This window comes from Gymnogyps californianus, chromosome 10 (assembly GCF_018139145.2).
Source record: "Gymnogyps californianus isolate 813 chromosome 10, ASM1813914v2, whole genome shotgun sequence".
Classification (NCBI taxonomy): Eukaryota; Metazoa; Chordata; class Aves; order Accipitriformes; family Cathartidae; genus Gymnogyps; species Gymnogyps californianus.
Genome location: NC_059480.1, coordinates 19504897 through 19522537, shown reverse-complemented (window position 1 = coordinate 19522537; position 17641 = coordinate 19504897). Strand labels below are relative to the sequence as shown.

General features: G+C 41.0%; 1 protein-coding gene across 1 annotated transcript in view; it reads right to left on the bottom strand.

Moving 5' to 3' along the window:
* The window catches only part of MCF2L2 (MCF.2 cell line derived transforming sequence-like 2), a 160255-nt gene that overhangs the window by 50346 nt on the left and 92268 nt on the right, over positions 1-17641 (bottom strand). The window lies entirely within an intron of this gene.

The window sequence follows — 17641 nt, the reverse complement described above, 5'->3', positions numbered from 1 at the left end:
CAGCAAAATCTCAAACATTAAAGGCTGTTGCACATGAATCACTCTCTTGTCAAACTGTTAACAATGTAAAGCTGTGCACTTGGTCAAGGGCCTTCCACAGACCTTAGAATTGCCCTGACAAAGATGCAATTTAAGAACAGTAAATTGAAGAGCTATGTAAGCGTGTTTTGCTGCTGCAGGGGAAAGCATTGAGAGGGTATAAAGGAGATGATACTTTTACGGTCACTGTGTGAGCATGCTAGGTTGGTAAATGATGAAGTAGAAAGCTCACTATATGGCACAAGGGATTTAATGGCATTTGAGACAGTCTCACAGCCTAGAAAACTGGGAGTGACATCATCTGATTTACATCAAGCCATGAGGGGTGAAATGTGAAATGTTCGTCCCTTCCAGGATGTCATGGGGCAGTGAGGGTAACTCAGCATGCACCTGCTACGAGTATCATGTTTAAGGAAAATATGATGCAGCAATTGACAGGACTATTGTCACAGGCAGTTCTTTCAACTCCCTTTTTCCCTTGTATGGTCTCAACAAGCATGCCTAGGTTAGAAGTAATTTCTGATGACCAGCTACATCATAAGTTCTCTTTACATTGTCCAACATTTGAACAAAGCTAATATTGCAAATGCAAACATACACATTGTTTCTAAGGAGAAAGGACATTGGACTGTAGATAAGAAATTAAGACAAATGCAGCTAATCCATTGTCTTTCTAACTGTTAAGAAGAAAGTACAGGCACCAAGGTTCACCCTAATGTTTCTGTCAATAATATCAGATATTAAACAAAAGGTGAAACAGTGAAGGAATGAAAAAGTGTATCAGAAAAATTAAGAATATAAGGTAATCAATGGCAGACCAGAGATACAGGCCCTTACTGTATTTAGAGTTTTAAACTTAGCTCACAGTTTATTCAGTCTCTCTCTTTTTTTCTGTGCCTATGTCCACACAACATACAAAGTTTCATGCCGATTTCTAGCAGCTTCTGAGGGCTTTTCTCGAGCCTCCAGTGCTACCACACACACTGCTCACTAGCCTAAATCAGCAGACTTCTCCCTTGGAGGTAGCAGCAGACACAGCACTGATACATCTGCCATCCCATCTGCTTTTCTGCTTGCTTTCCCCTTCACAGAGAAACACGAAAACAGGAGATGGAGCCAGGAGAAACCAGGAGCCAGGACCACTTGAAATCTTGCCCTTGGTGCTAAGGGACTGTTCATGGTTTGGCCAGTAAGTATGAGAACTTGCACCCTATAAACAGGCTCGTTGCAGTTGGCTGTGTCTGAGAGGATTCGGAGGTAATTTCAGAATAGAAGCAGCTTGCAGCCTCAACTTTGGACTCAGCGTTGTGATTACAGGAAAGACCCATATACTCCCCTCAGTGACTGGGAAGTGGAGAAACAAAGAGGTGCAACTGGGGATGTGTGAGGTAAAGGGGTGGGGAGATCTTTCACACTCCATTGTTCCTTCATTCAGAGACATTTTACAGGAATACGAGGTTTGGATGGCAGCAGTCCAAAGACAACAAAACTCTGAGTTGGCTGAAGTTTATGGATAGCTCTCACAAGGATAGTTCCTCACCAGGATCATTCCCAAGTAAGCAGGCCATCTCAGCACGGATGGTGAAGGATCAGGCATCTGACCTGAAGGTCTAAGGTTTCCATGGAATCTGGGAAATCCCTAAGATCCTATCTGTAGGCATCCTTGTTGCCAGTAGACCTTCATTCCACTGGAGTATACTTGCTCCTTCCCCAAAGAAACAAAGAGATTCACCAAATCAGAAGAGTTCCAAAGGTGGAATATTCTGGTCCCAATAATACCTGACCCACTAGCTTTCCTGGTGTGGAAATAATGACATGAAACACTGCTCAGGAGAGCAAGGCCAACTTTCCGTCTGTGGAGGGAGTTTACTCTGTGTCCTAGCAGAGAGGGCTCAGCCACCACTAACCTGGCAAACCACTCTGTACGGCAGGGCCTTTGCTGCTACCATAACTTGGCAGAATTAGGATGTGGCTGTGGCAGGGAAAGATCGCACACAAGCCCACTGATGTCATGTTGTCAGATGTTCCTCCAGCAAAGGAAACTTCTTGTTATGGGAAACAGTTAAAATGCATGAACTAGCTCGCATTTCTTTGAATTCTTGATCTGGGTTTCTAACGAAACATCATGGCCTTGGTTACACTAAGACCACATTTCCCACAGGTGTGATTTCACATCAGTTTGCTTTGGGCAGATTATTCTTGCTTTGGCAACCTTGACATCCTGTGGCCCTGCAGCACTACTAAGATCTCACACATTGAGCCAGTTTCCACCACTCCTAGCTTTGAGAGGCACTGCAGTGCCAGCACAACAAGGATAATAAGAAAGGAGAAAGTAACAGGAAAACTCTTTCTACTTCATTGTTAGTGCTGTCTCTGACCTCTGGCAAGTTAGTCATGCCACGCTGAAGTGAAGAAAAAAAATGATTGCATAAAGGGGTGTGAATGTAGGAGCTGCAAAGGACAGCAAAGCATCAGGAAGAGACTTGTTTTTAGCCAAGGTCGTAAGTGAAACCTTGAAACTGAGGTAAATGCTGGTATTAATTAGCACCCTTCACTTGTAGTGGTGCATTTCTCTATCTGTCACTGCCTGTGCTGACATTTAGACCAAATGTAGCTATTTATATTGCTTTGGGCTGTGCAAATAGCAACTAGCAATGTTGTTAACCAAGTATAAACTAATCCTGCGCTGCATCGCCTTGTTACAACAAAACTTTGTCAATAGGTATTTATATGAACTGGCTTCCTCTGGTAACTGAGAGCACACTACTAGGAAGGTCCTCCCCACAGAGACCATAAAGAATACATGTACCAGCCCATTATGTATTAATAACTCTTCCTCCTTTCTTCTTCCTTAATAACAGAAGAAAAAGGAAACAGAATTGAATGGCTGGCGAAGCTCCCCAGGTGTCTTGCAACCTCATGCAACACTACAGGCTTGGGGAAGAGTGGCTGGAAAGCTGCCCGGTGGAAAAGGACCTGGGGGTGTTGGTCAACAGCCGGCTGAATATGAGCCAGCAGTGTGCCCAGGTGGCCAAGGCGGCCAAGAGCATCCTGGCTTGTATCAGAAATAGTGTGGCCAGCAGGACCAGTGTCCTGGTTTCGGCTGGGACAGAGTTAGCTCTCTTCTTAGTAGCTGGTACAGTGCTGCGTTTTGGATTTAGTGTGAGAATAATGTTGATAACACTCTGATGTTTCAGTTGTTGCTAAGTAGCGCTTATCTTAAGCCAAGGACTTTTCAGTTTCCCATGCTCTGCCAGCAAGCAGGTGTGCAAGAAGCTGGGAGGGAGCATGGCCGGGACAGCTGACCTGAACTAGCCAAAGGGGTATTCCATACCATGGAACGTCATGCCCAGTATATAAACGGGGCGGAGTTGGCCAGGAGGTGCGGATTTTGGCTCTGGCATCAGTCAGCGGGGTGGTAAGCAATTGCATTTTGCATCACTGTTTTTTTTCCTTTTTTTCCCCCCTCTTCTTTTTTTTTTTTTTTGTTATATTCCTTTTCATTACTATTATTATTATTATATTTCACGATTATTATTGTTAGTATTATATTTTACTTTAGTTATTAAACTGTTCTTATCTCAACCCATGAGTTCTACCTTCTTTCCCGATTCTCCTCCCCATTCCACTGGGAGCGGGGCCGGGGAGGGGGGGGGCAGCGGAGTGAGGGAGCGGCTGTGTGGTGCTTGGCTGCTGACTGGGGTTAAACCGCGACAACTAGGGAAGCGATTGTCCCCCTGTACTCAGCACTGGTGAGGTCGCACCTCGAATACTGTGTTCAGTTTTGGGCCCCTCACTACAAGAAAGACATTGAGGTGCTGGAGTGTGTCCAAAGAAGGGCAATGAAGCTGGTGAAGGGTCTAGAGAACAAGTGTTATGAGGAACGGCTGAGGGAACCGGGGTTGTTCAGCCTGGAGAAAAGGAGGCTGAGGGGAGACCTTATCGCTCTCTACAACTACCTGAAAGGAGGTTGTAGCGAGGTGGATGTCGGTCTCTTCTCCCAAGTAACAAGCAAGAGGACAAGAGGAAATGGCTTCAAGTTGCGCCAGGGGAGGTTTAGATTGGATATTAGGAAAAACTTCTTCACCGAAAGGGTTGTCAAGAATTGGAACAGGCTGCCCAGGGAAGTGGTTGAGTCACCATCCCTGGAGGTATTTAAAAGACGTGTAGATGTGACACTTAGGGACATGGTTTAGTGGTGGACTTGGCAGTGCTAGGTTAACGGTTGGACTCGGTGATCTTAAAGGTCTTTTCCAACCTAAACGATTCTATGATTCTATTCTATGATTATGCAGGTCTGTATTACAATAATTCTGGTAGGAGCAGTGTCAGATGGTTTCTCTGCTGTGATATGTGCTACCTTAAAAAACCCTATCAAATATAAGGAAGCACTAAGCAGAAATAATATCTAGAGACTACCACAACCTATTAATATCTCCTCTGGCTAAATCTCAATGGCTTTTTGCTCATACAGATACTATTTGTGCATCCTGCTCAGATGGCAACATAAAACTAATTCAGGATTTTTGTTTCTGTAGCTCTGCTTCTTTTCTAACAAACTCATTGGCTCACTTCCATTCACAGATCTTCTTTCTGTGCCACGATTTGCTGTTACAGGTGCCTGTCCTGATAAGGAGTCTTTTCCCAGAAGAGGAATTGGAGCCATCAAATAGAATTAAACCAGTGAACTTTTCTGAAAAAAAACCCACCCATAAATCATAACTGGTGCTCCAAAATTATTATGCTGCAGAAAAACTGTCTGCATGACTGATGTGGAGCCAGCAAAAGTGGCACTCGTGCATGGGTACTCCGTATCTGTGTTGCAAAAATGCACAGTGCCTGGAAGATGAAAAGTTAATACTTTCAACAGCTGAAACAGCAAAATACCAGTGTGCAAGAGCAAAATACTCAGTGGAATTTATTAAATTAATAAAAATAAAATAAACACCACTTTTATAAATATATCTAATTTAGATAGAGATCTACTTAAATTGAAAATACTGGCTCTTTTAATACCTGAGGCTTCAAAAACAAGAGAAAGGACTGAACGGAACTGTGTGCAGTGCAACAGATACATATACTTAGAATAAACATCAACATTGGATAGAGTTGGACATAAAAGAAGTGAGAGTGAACAATTTACTGGCTTGCAAAAATTAGCACACTGGTAAAGATCTTCTTGGCCCAGCAGTCTGGCTAGTCTTAAGTGTTGTCAAATTTCTATTTCTGAATGTAAATAAAATACAACAAAATTATATTTTTTGCAATGGTATCTCCTTTGTAGGTAGTAAACTGTGAAAATCTCACTGTCCCAGTGGAAACAGAATCAGCAATAAATAGCACATCCAGTTTTGAATTAGAAATTGCTACAAGGAATTCTAAGACTAATCTAATCTTAAAATCTCGAAATGATCTCTGTGCTATGGAATCAAAAGAAATGACAGCATGTCAGCTGCTGCGTAGAGGAAACTTCCATTCCACCTACATAATTGATTTTAAGAGGAATTTTTTTTCATTTCTCACAGAGCTAAAAGTGCCTTTTCCAGTTGAAAAGTATGCTCAGCTGAGATTGTGCAACTGAAATTTAAGTAATGAGTCAGTTGCTGTACTTTACCTCCTAAAGTGGAATAAAAGATCATTCTGGACGTAAGAACATTTGTTTGAATGGAACTTTATATTTGTTATTTGATACAGAAAACATTTCTGATTTCTCTGACACATATTCCCTCCCCCCCCCCCCCAAATGAAAGAGAGCAATGCCTTGAAAGAAAAATGAGTGTTCTTAATGTACATTTCATGGCTGCAAATGAACCCCAAGTAACTAACTTTGAGAAGCATAAGGGATTTAGGTAGTACGCTCCATCTCATCCGAAGATTAGTGCCCCTTAGTGAAGATACTGTAATTGCCTGCGTAGGTGATCCTATTCTGCTGCCAGGTCAAATGGATTTGCTCAAGTTATTATGGAAGTTCTTCCGAGCAGAAGGACTGTATCTTTGTTAGAAATATATTTCATCACCAAAGTCACCATTTATAATATTTTGCTTCTTCTGAAATGATCTGATCTTTTCACATATAAGGAATTGTCCCACATTCATTGTTCCCAAAACAAATGACCTTGGGGAAATATTTTTATATATCTTAATTAGTTGACCTACATTATAGGAACCAGAACATAGTTGTTAATGGAGAGGCAAATTAATTAAATCACCTACAGAGAGGAATAATATGAATAGAGGACTAAAAGTCAAGCAAGAATTGTTTCTCATCTCAGCTGTGTGTCTACACTGAAATGATGCAGCTCTGTACAGAAATTTGAGCTAGCTTTAGACAATGTGGATGCTGCTGACTGGTCCTTACTGTAGGCCAAAATAACATGCCAAGTAGCTGAGTAAGTATTTGTCAACTACCCATATTTGTGAACTACCCATCAGGCCCACCTTGTGATTTTGGTCTTTTAACCTTGCAGCTGCACCGTTTCTATTTGATGATAAAGATATTTTTAACTCCGTGATATCTCAGCATTGGTAATCAATTAGCTAAAAGCAGGTGAATAATCTATAGATCGAATTGCTACTAATGGAATTGCTAAGTGGTATTAGTTATCCATACAAGCTACTACACACACACTTGTAAAATATCTGCATGTAACTGAGACATTGCAGGTTAACAGGCGGCTCCCATACTGTGGAGACTTCCATGTAATTTCTTAGCATTGTTTGCTTGCTTGAGATTATGAATATTTACATAGAGGCCACAGAATTAACGTAATGACTCAAATTTCATTATCCTTCCTTAGAAATATTATCCAATCAAAAGCAAACCTTCTGATTTCTTAGGGCCAGGCAGATCTAGTACAGCTGGATCTTTCATTTACTACGGAAAAGTATATTGCATAAAGGAGTTAAAGTGAGGACAGGGGAGAAAGACATAATTATTCACTACACTTGCCTAAGAATGGATTTGATCTGCTAAACTGAAGTCATTATGGGCACTCAAGTTTACCAGTCAACAAAGGAAGCTCACTGCTTTTTAAAATATAAAAATATAAATGTATACATATATATATAAAAATTAAATTAAGTTGATTAATATACTCATGTTGAGATTTACCCTCTTACTTGTTTCTAGCTAGTAAGGACTAGAACATACAGTCACAGATTATACTCAAAAGATAAGACCTCTAAAATAAAGCACTCTAGATTTTTCATGTCCTATTGTTGTGGGAAATTCACAGAGTTCCTGCGTCCTGGAAGCCATTTCCTTCCTGGATGCTTTTTTCTTAAAAGTTGGAAACAGAACAGGTAAAAGATCTCTAGATATGTAATAGTTTCTGACTTCTGCAAAAACTATTTAACAGCTTTTTTCTATGCTCAACCTGACTTTTAAGACAGAAACTTTCAGTTTACATGCAGTATATTTTTTCCATTCCTTTGTAGACACAATATAATGATATCCAAATACTGTTGACCTCATTGAGCAAGAAATCTGATAAAGGCTGACAGTGCTGCGGATTTTCCCACACAGAGAGGTAAAGCATCATATTTGAAAAAGGGCTTTTTTAATAAAAGCAAAAGTTACAGTGGTAAAACCCCAAAACTTTCAAACAGACAAGACCAAAAAAAAAAAACCAAAAAACCCCAAAAGTAGGTTAAAGGAAGCTTAATGGGAACTATTTATACTGAGAATTCATGTTGACTACTACAGCTCAGGCTCTAAGTAAACCTAAAACATGCCCACAGCCTCTCTCCAAAATTCTGTGTAATCTCAGGTGGGTATCCTTGTTGAGCTGGTGTGACAGAGAAGGATTTAGGCACATGTGACTCTGCTCCGTACAGATTCCTACACCACCCTAATCTCTTACTCTAGAGCACCTCTGTTAGGTGGTGCGACTAACATCTCTCACGCCTATGGTACTCACTCGTCCTCATCCTGTCCCTGCAAGGACCTTTCGTCCTGAGCAGAGCCATTTTGGATAGGGATAGAGAAGCTGAACACAAAACTATTGTTCACTTCATGTAACTGGCAACACAAATACTATCCTGAAGGGCCCACTGCTGGAGGAAGAGAAGAGCTCCAGTGGTTTTGATTCTCATAGCAGATCTGCTCTTGACAGCTTTGTTCTGCGAGATTTTGGAAGGCCGTTTGGGTAGAAGGAGGAATTAGTTTTATTATTAATAATAATTGATTTTACAGACAGCCCTGAGTTTATGTTGGAGAGGGCAGACCAGAGAAGTACATGTTGCACTTGGAAGGGAGGGGATGGATTTGATGAAGATTCCTAGTTCTTGTTTGTATTTCAGTCTGAGATGCGACCCTAAGGAAATTCCATCCTGCAAAATCCGCTTCTCCCTGTAACAGGACATGGCATTGTGCCAGACTTAAAATCTATGGTCCTCCTGCCTGAGTTTTGGTAGATCTCTTGGATATACCCTGCTTTTAAATGTCCTCAAGAATCAGTATTCTGTGGGGCTTGGGGGAAATAAACCAGGTGTTAGTTACATGACAATGGGAATGGAACAGGGAAAGAAAATCCTGACAAGCTAAAATGGAATTTATGGGAGCAGCTGGAACACATATTCTGCTTTAGTTAATCTCTTCTTGGCACATTTACACGAGTAAGTAAGCTGTGAACTGCCATGGCTGAGGAGCAAACATTCTTTTTTTGTGTGTGTGTCATGCTTTCTCCGCAGCAGTAATCTGGGGCAGAGGGGCAGGCAAGGTTCATACCATCTGCAGCTACCACACTCCACCCAGCAGTGACTGGGAATCACAGCTCTTGGCAACATCTATATTCATTGACTAAGCTATACTTTGGACAACCCTCTCTATCACACCTCTGGAACGCAGCTTGCAGAATTTAATGATAAACTTAGAGAAAGAGGGAGAGGCACTGTCTGTTGGAAGATATTCCAAACTTAGAAAGCAGCTTTAGAGAACTGTAGGATGGATTCCAGCTGGAGAATGTGTTCAAAGGGCCACTTTACAGAAAACTCTCACAATTGCAGATTGCAGGAAACTGGGAAGATATTACCCAGTATTTGCGTAACAGTATTACCCATTTCTTACTTTTTGCTGTAAGCAGCTGCTAATGGCCAATGTCCAAGATAATACAACGGGACAGATAGATTTCTGGGCTCATCCAGGACTGCCATTCCTCTGCTTTTTTCCATGGAAGAATAGGAAGCTTGGTTTATCACACTCAGTGGCTGTCCTGCCTATGTAGCAAATGTCTAGTTTGCCACTTCAGTGTTTGTAGTTAGAAATGGGGCTGGGTGCAGTTGCAACGGTGACTGGAAGAGGTAAGAGCACGCCACGCCAGGCAGAGCTATTACAGAGGCTGGAGCTCTTGGTGTCCTCTGCCCACGCAGTAAGTCTGGCCTGAGAGTACTAGAGGGGGAGCCAACACAGACAAACAGAACCTATGCATTTTTAACAAGAATAGCATGCTCACTGCCATGTTATTTAGCTCTAATTCAGGTCAGATGCCATAAAGGCAAGATTGTCCGTACTAGTTTGTCCAACATGGCTATTAACCAGGGAACAGCATTTGAAGACAGGTTTGTAATAACTAGAAACGCAAATAAAGCATGTCGTGGTTTAACCTGCCAGGCAGCTGAACACCACACAGCCGCTCACTCACTCTCCCCCCATCAGTGGGATGGGGGAGAGAATTGGGGAAAGAAAAGTAAAATTCGTGGGTTGAGACAAAGACAGTTTAATACGACAGAAAAGGAAGGGAAAATAATAATAATAATAGTAGTAGTAATAATAATAATAATGATAAAAGAATTGGAATATACAAAACAAGTGATGCACAATGCAATTGCTCACCACTTCGAACTAGGGGCTACAGAGAAGTATCAGCAACAGTGTATTGAATAATCTGGATATGCACAGGAACTTTGCAGAGTCTGCAGAGGATCTGCTTGACAGACAAGTGATACTATATAGAACAGAATTCCTGTTTAGACCCTTATGAAGAAAGAATGTTCCTGCTGGATGAAAAAATGCAAGTGAATTTTCAGATGTAAATACAGCATTCTAAACATGAATATGTCACAAATCTTCCGAACTTGGTTATTATATTCCCAGTTAATAAGCAGCTTATTAAATGCAGGAAGTAAAGTCAGCGGTGATTTACTGAACAGTGCAATCGATAAATCACGGCTCCATTGCATCACTAGCTACACAGGACTGAGTGATCTCCCATCTGCTATGTCCTGTCTGCTACTGTCCTGCAAACCATGCAATTATTTAGATCAGCCCAGTGTGGGGGCGTGTCACAACGTGACATGCTCTTTGTGCTGCTGTAAATGACAATATGAAGTGCTCAGCACTCCTTCATGAGCTAATTGACATACAGGAGTTGCGTGTTTTTAACTTCAGATCAGTTTAAAAACAGATTTCATTGGAACTGGTGTGAACATGTATGGGGAAGACAGGTATGCTTTGGCAGCTCTGTCCGGAGAATTTTACACTGAGAGGCGTGATTGCTCCTAGCTTGTTTCAGTGGTTTCTTAGCCTGGAGACTGTCACTGTCCTGCCCTTTAAAGAGAAAGCGGCACCATCTGAACTGAGGTGGTATAAAATCATACCAGTGCCTCTCCTTCTCTTTCCCCATCCATCAGCTTGGCAGTGATAACAGGGCTGACTAACATCCTCTGCTCCTTGGCTTGTGCCTATGTTACCTGGGATTTCTAGGTGTCCTTCACACAAATACAGAAAGGCCAAGGACTGTCAACCCGCTATGTCAAAGCAAAGTGAGGTTTTTATGGAGAGGCAATACAGCTACAGTTAGGGGAGAAACAAACATAGAAGCCTTCAGGCCCGCATGTGCTTCTTCAGACAAGATGCATCCAGTCCTAGGCCAACACAAAGCAGCCTTTATTTGCATATGCTCTATAAACCCTGAGATGGATCAGGGGGTGGGAGAGAGCAGAACTTTAGTAAAGTCCTGGATAGGCATAGGAAGTAGCCATCTAATAGAGGATGCAGATTGCCCCCCATTGACTGTGGCTTGCTGAAGTTTCCAATGCTTTTCAAGTGGAGCACACACATTCCTGTGACACAGGGCAAGACAGAAGATACCTCTGATCCTAATCTCCCCATGTGCCTAAAACGAACCAACCATCCAGTATGTGCATGTGGCCAGCTGCATTCCAGGAGCCTGCCCAGAGCCAGCAGGCAGCAGAACAACTGCACAGAAAACAAGTTGAGGAATTCCTGGAATTTCTGAAGAGTATTAAAATAACCTTAGTATCCAATAGCAAGCAGGTATGAGAGATAATAGCAGAAGTAGCTGCTTATCCCTCTTTGATACTTGATTAAGTGCAAATTTTGTAAGAAAGCATGTGCATGTTGAGAGTGTTTATTTCAGCTTTTCTCTACCTCCCAGATTCTTTGGGAGCAAGGACACAAGGACTTCAGGAAGCTTCCAGAACACTCAATAAACCACTGTATTGTAACAGTAAGATTTTTTTTTCTCCTGTTCATAATAATTTTCGCAGTTCCCAGAACTATTTGGATCTATAGTAGGAATATGTCTCCTCTTGCTATTCCATACACATTTCTATCAGCAGCAAAATCTCCCTACATGGCAGCATACACTTCACTTCAAAGATCTACCCAACCCTTTAGGCTGTAATTAGACTTGTAAGTGCTGGAGCCAATCTGCCCAACAGGGAAACTTCTCTGAAAACAAAGATTTTGTAAATGTTGAAAGAGATGACAGCAAACAAGAAATGGCTAGTGGCTTCTTGAAATTTCTCCTGCTGACTGCTCTTTCATTAAGTCTGGTGAAAGAAAACAGTTCTCTGTGCCTAACAATAAAGTCAAGAACACAGTTTCTCTTTTAAAATGTAGGCTCCAAGTTCTTCCCCTCTACCAGCTGAAAGTTTTCTTGAGTCTGGAAATTAGACTGGAAAGACATGCTATTGGGGTTCTACTGTAACACGTCTCAACCACTCACCAAAATCACCTTATCTCAATTGTAACAGAAGTCTATATTATATTACACTATATTATATTATACTGTGAAATTTGTTACCTCTTGCATTTACACACTGTAGAGAAACCTTTGCAATGGACCTTACTTATGCCATATAAAAGGGGAAACTCATTCCCCCTTTTGGGGTTGTTCAGTCTGGAAAACAGGAGGCTCCAGGGAGACCTTATTACGGCCTTTCAAAATACAAAGGGGGCTTATAAGAAAGAGACATTTACCAAGGCCTGTAGTGAAAGGACAAGGGACAATGGTTTTAAACTGAAAGAGGGTAGATTTAGATTGGACATAAGGAAGAAATTTTTTATGATGAGGGTCGTAAGACACTGGAACAGGTTGCCCAGAGAAGTTGTGGATGCCCCGTCATTGGAAGTGTTCAAGGTCAGGTTGGACAGGGCTTTGAGCAACCTGATCTAGTGAAAGATGTCCCTGCCCACGGTAGGGAGAGTTGGACTAGATGATCTTTGGGTCCATTCCAACCCAAACCGTTCTATGATTCTATGATTTATCTCTGCCTCCTGTAGAAACTCTGCATCTTTGGTCAATAACTGATAAAATCACGGATCTTAGTTCCTCCTCCTGCCATACGCAGCTCTGATGATTGCAACAAGCACTTGGACACCAAAGCTTTTAGCAGCACTCCCTGAGCTACTAGTATTTTTGACACTAGTCCACATCTAAATTTAGCAATTCCCAGACCTAACGTCAATGCAACTTTGCTATTGCTGATTTAGAATAGGGCTCTGGCACAATATTCTCATTCTGAAAATAGCTTCCAATTCTTCACCCAGGGCAGAAGTGCTATCCTGTTCTACCCACGCAACCTGATGATTCTGTGATATACTTAGTTATTCCCATGTTCAGAGTGATGCACAGACTGATTTATAAAGCTCCCCAGTCCTTGTTACATCAATAACACTGAGGGTAGGCCTGACCCAGATATTAAGATAGACTAAATTTAAAGGACTCTTAAATTTAAATCATATCCAAATCTGCAGCTGGAACCTGTCATTTAAGGGTACAAACACCTTCAGGCATAGACCTGCAGGTTGCACACTCCAGGATGTGAGCCTGCAAAGTGCCAGCTGGCTGCTGGTGTGCAGAAGAAGTGATGCCAGATGCTCCACAGATTTCCTCAGCATGTAAAGCAAACTTTATGTGCATGTTCAGAGGATAAGCAATGAGTTTGGACCATGTACGTGATTGGAGTATATACTTCTGTATACTGTTTTGCATGTATACAGAAGTGCTCCATGCATACATGATAGCTAGGGCCATCCCATATTCTTAAACTTGACTCTCTTTCATTTAAGTCCCATAAATGATACCTCAGACTCCAAACCCTAGAGCTTGTCATTCATGAATTTAATTCTATCTGAATATAAGCTCTAGGAGAGCTTACAGTCTCATGAGAATTTAATTCAGAAAGCAGGGATTATGCTGTTTACGTGACATGCCACATCTGAGTACAAAACCACCAATGCCCTGCAATTTTCCAGCTTATTATTCAGTAGTAATAGACATGAATGAAACTTAGACAGAAGTAACATTACTGTAACTCCTGCCACTGCACACTTATCGCTTCAATATACATGTTGCTGTGCTTATAAGTGATCACTGTCAAGGCCACATTGACAACCCATTGATAACATCAACACCATGTGCAAGATCTGGGGGGTCATCTCATGAAAAGAGTTAAGCTGTGGTTAGAAAGTCCAGGAACAGATGTCATACTTTCGTGTTTTCAAAGGGAAGCACTAACACTGACTAACAAGGTCTCCCAGCCCTTGTTGCAAGGTGGACTAGAAAAATGATAGGTGAATCGGACCCAAAGCCAATCAACCAGAAAATATTCCAAATTTACAGGAAATTCAGTTTCATATCTGATGGAGATCAGTATCAACTGTTTGGATGCAGTTTCTTGATCAGTTTATCCACTCCATAACTATGAAGGAATAAATATGCACCTTTGCATGCTCCCAGTCACTCCATCCTGCACCCTCCCTTGCATTTGACAGTGATTGTACACCAGCATGGACATTCAGATAAACTGGTGAGCAAGATGAGTTGACCCAACTGAAAACTAACCTCACAAAAAGAAAAAAAGCCATACTAGCTGCACAGTTGCTAGTAGGGATACAAAGGGACTACATGGGGTGGGTGTGGGAAGAGAAAGAGGAAAGGCCAGCACCAGCAGCCCTAAATGAGCTTAGGCTAATTGTGAAACTGTCATCAGAATAGACCTATGAATCAGATTTCCTTTCATAAAATATTACCACAGAACATCTGACCAAATCAGCTCCCCATAATAACAATTGAATATAAATTGCAAAATATCCCAGTAATGTAGTTAATGCATATAAGATACTAAGGAGTGCAGTAGTTAGGACTCCATGAACTTTGGTCAGTTCGCCACAGTACCACCTATACAGGCTGCCTACAGCCATTTGTGTAAATGAACTAGAAAGGGTTGCCCTCCTTGTGATTTTATCAAAAATGCCCAACTATTTCATACTTACAGTCTAAGCTCAGAGTCATGTGATTATGAAAGACCATCAGATTTCTCATACAAGAAACATCTCATGGATACACAGAAAGATTTGAAAATGCAAACTAAAAGGCTCTCAGTTAGAATATGATATAACAAGAGGGCTATGAAGGCCACCTGGAAGTAAAGGCAATAAGAGTCCAAAATTACGATTTTTGAATGGAGGGTGCTGGTTTGGCTTATCAAACAGAACTGTGCTTCTGGATTTAGAAATCATCTTTCTATTGATTAAATACCTCCTCTCATGAATCTTAGGCCCAGGCTCTGTATACTGGGCTGCACTGGACAACGCAACAGTTAGGGCACACAGATGCTGTTTGATCATGCTAGTCCATCATGTTGGAATGGGTCTACGTGATTAAGAAGGCCGCAGTTGGGCCAGAGGCACCTATCACAACCGCTCTGAGAGCACTGTATGACTTTGTCAGGGCTCCACGTAGACTCAAAGGCTCAGAAGCATTAAATGAGATCTCTGATCCCAACCTCTGTGTAAAAATACTTCATTGGTAAGCAGGCTTCTGTGTTACTTTTTCTTTTCTAGAAACAAATGGCTTTAGGGAAATTCCCTCCTACCTTCCTCTCCCACTGGGCAAGAATAGCTAAAAGAACGTTGCCCGTACCAAGAGTAGGAAACAACAACAGCAGAGCAGCTTAACACAAATCTGCAGGAACTGCAATTCATTCTACAAAATTGTAACATCTAGGTATTCCTCCCTGTTCTGTTGAATCTTATCAACTCATTATTTATGGTGAAATAGGGCCTGAAGTCTCCAGCCAGAGGTGAGGCCAACTGTGCCAGATGGCTATATGCATACAAGGAATCAGCCTTTCTAAAATCCCACTTCTGCAAGCATGCGACTGTACTTTCCTGCATCAGTTCTCAAGTATCAGTCCTTACGACAATAAACCACTTTGTTCTCTACACACCTCTGAAGACCTAAGCCTGTGTGCGTTGTAGTAAAGCATGACACAGTGTGATTAACGCACAGGGTAGGTGTTTCCTGGAGAAAAACATGCGTGAGGTGCTTTTTAGGAGAGCATGCTTGATAGTGCTGTTTCCTTTTTTGTTGGTTTAGATATGCAACCTGCTATGCATCTCTGTCAAGGCTGAGGCCAAAGTGGACAAGATATGGCTGCGATGGGGTGTTAAAGATTTAATTTATAAACAAATAAGGGTGATGTCCTAAAAAAACCCTCCCTAACAACATTACTGGGGAAAAGGAAGAGGTGGAGCTTTATTTCTAAATAAGTTTTTATCTAAATAGAGGATCTGACCCTAACAGGATTTTGGTTTAAAAAAAAAGAAAAGAAAGGAAAGAGAGAAGACAGTAAGTCCATTTCATTTATTACTGGAAAATAAAATCCCTGAAGTGATACAGATAGAAACTCTCCCACTGTAATTTCAGGTCAGAAGCAGGATGAAGTCTGCTTACTTCACTGACAGAGGTGCCTCTTAAATTGGGGAAAATTCAGATCAACCAAGATGGGAAATTAGTGAGCACAAATGAAAGGTTGTTCATCCTTTGAGCAGATGTCACTTCTCAGGAGAAAAGTGGACACAACTGTGAGACAAACTCAGTCACACCAAACTAAGTCTATTTGTAGTGCTGATTAGAAGCAGTCACTTTTGTTCAATAATTTAAATACCTCTGACTTTGTTTTCTATGGACCTAGTTCTTAGAATCTTGTAATTATCTCTGAATCGTGTTTCCCCATACACACACCTTAAATTTTAAAGGTATCATCTGCTGATTTTGAAAATGTGACTCCTTGAAGCTGTATTTTCTGGAAACTGCATTATCAAGACACAGATAACACAGAAATATTTTGGTTTTAATTTTTAAATGTCTTTGGAACATTTGACTTTGGAAGGCTCCGAGTTGAGACTTTTTCATGCTTGCATTTGGCAAGCTGGCCTCCTACACATTAAAAATATTAAGTTAAAATTACATGCTTATAGTCATATTTGGTTGAAGCATAAATGAATCATGGTTTGGTTTTGGTTTTTTTTTTATAGTTCGTTGTGGAAGGAAGGATCCAGCTGCTATTTTTTTTTTCTCTCTGGTTTACCAATTTCAACTGAAAATGAAAACAGGAAAAACTGGTATCATCAGCCAAGAAATAGGTGCTCTAGAGTTTTTTAAATAGCTATCACTGAGAATTTCTTATTTTGAAAGGGACTGTTTTATCAATGATAAAATGCTCAAATGGGATGACACCTAAAAGAAAGAATGAAGAATAAACTTCTGAAAAAACCCCATCTGTGAACTGGGGAAGGAATCAAAAACTATTGTTTTGGTAAGAAAAATGAACGATGCTTTGTTTATAAGGTTATTTCTACTGTTATTTAAACACTGCTTAGATAAAATGCCAGATTTACACAATGATCTACAAACTTTTCCTGCTAGGGTGAACTGCCAAGTGTAAAGAATTACATTTTGTCTTACTGCAGAATCAAACAGATGAAGAGAAATCTGGGAAGGCTGCTATAAAGTGTTTAGTCATATTAAGACATACAACAGGAGAAAGAAGAGATCAAGTAAAAAACTCCTTAGGCCTTGAAGTTTCCCCAAACAAAACCTGTATTACAAAGCAACGCATCCTTCCGTGGGATTGTTAACTGCTCAGGTTTTACCCTTGCTCTACTTCTGCTGGGTGCCCTTGACAACAGTATTCCTATCTCTGATTTTCTCTCTTGGGTGTAAAAAGAAAACAATTCCTCACCTCACAAAGATGTTGTCAGATTTATGGTTGCAAAGTGACAAACGGACACTAATTGTCATGATATGCAATAGTTAAATTTCTATGAAGTCAATGACGAGGTCAGGAATTACTCAGATCAATCACAGTCATGTGAAAGAATGGAAGACACACAATGGGCTTGTGTTTGATATTTATGTTCAGTGAGAAATCTCAGATTTCCAATAAACCATGCAAGGCCCAGCGTTATAGTGGCTTTCCAACTTAATTCGAATGAGGGGGTTTTTTAACCTAGTTTTTCTCTTTACAAAAGTTTTGCATAAGTGTATTTAAAGAAGGCACGTTCATAGTG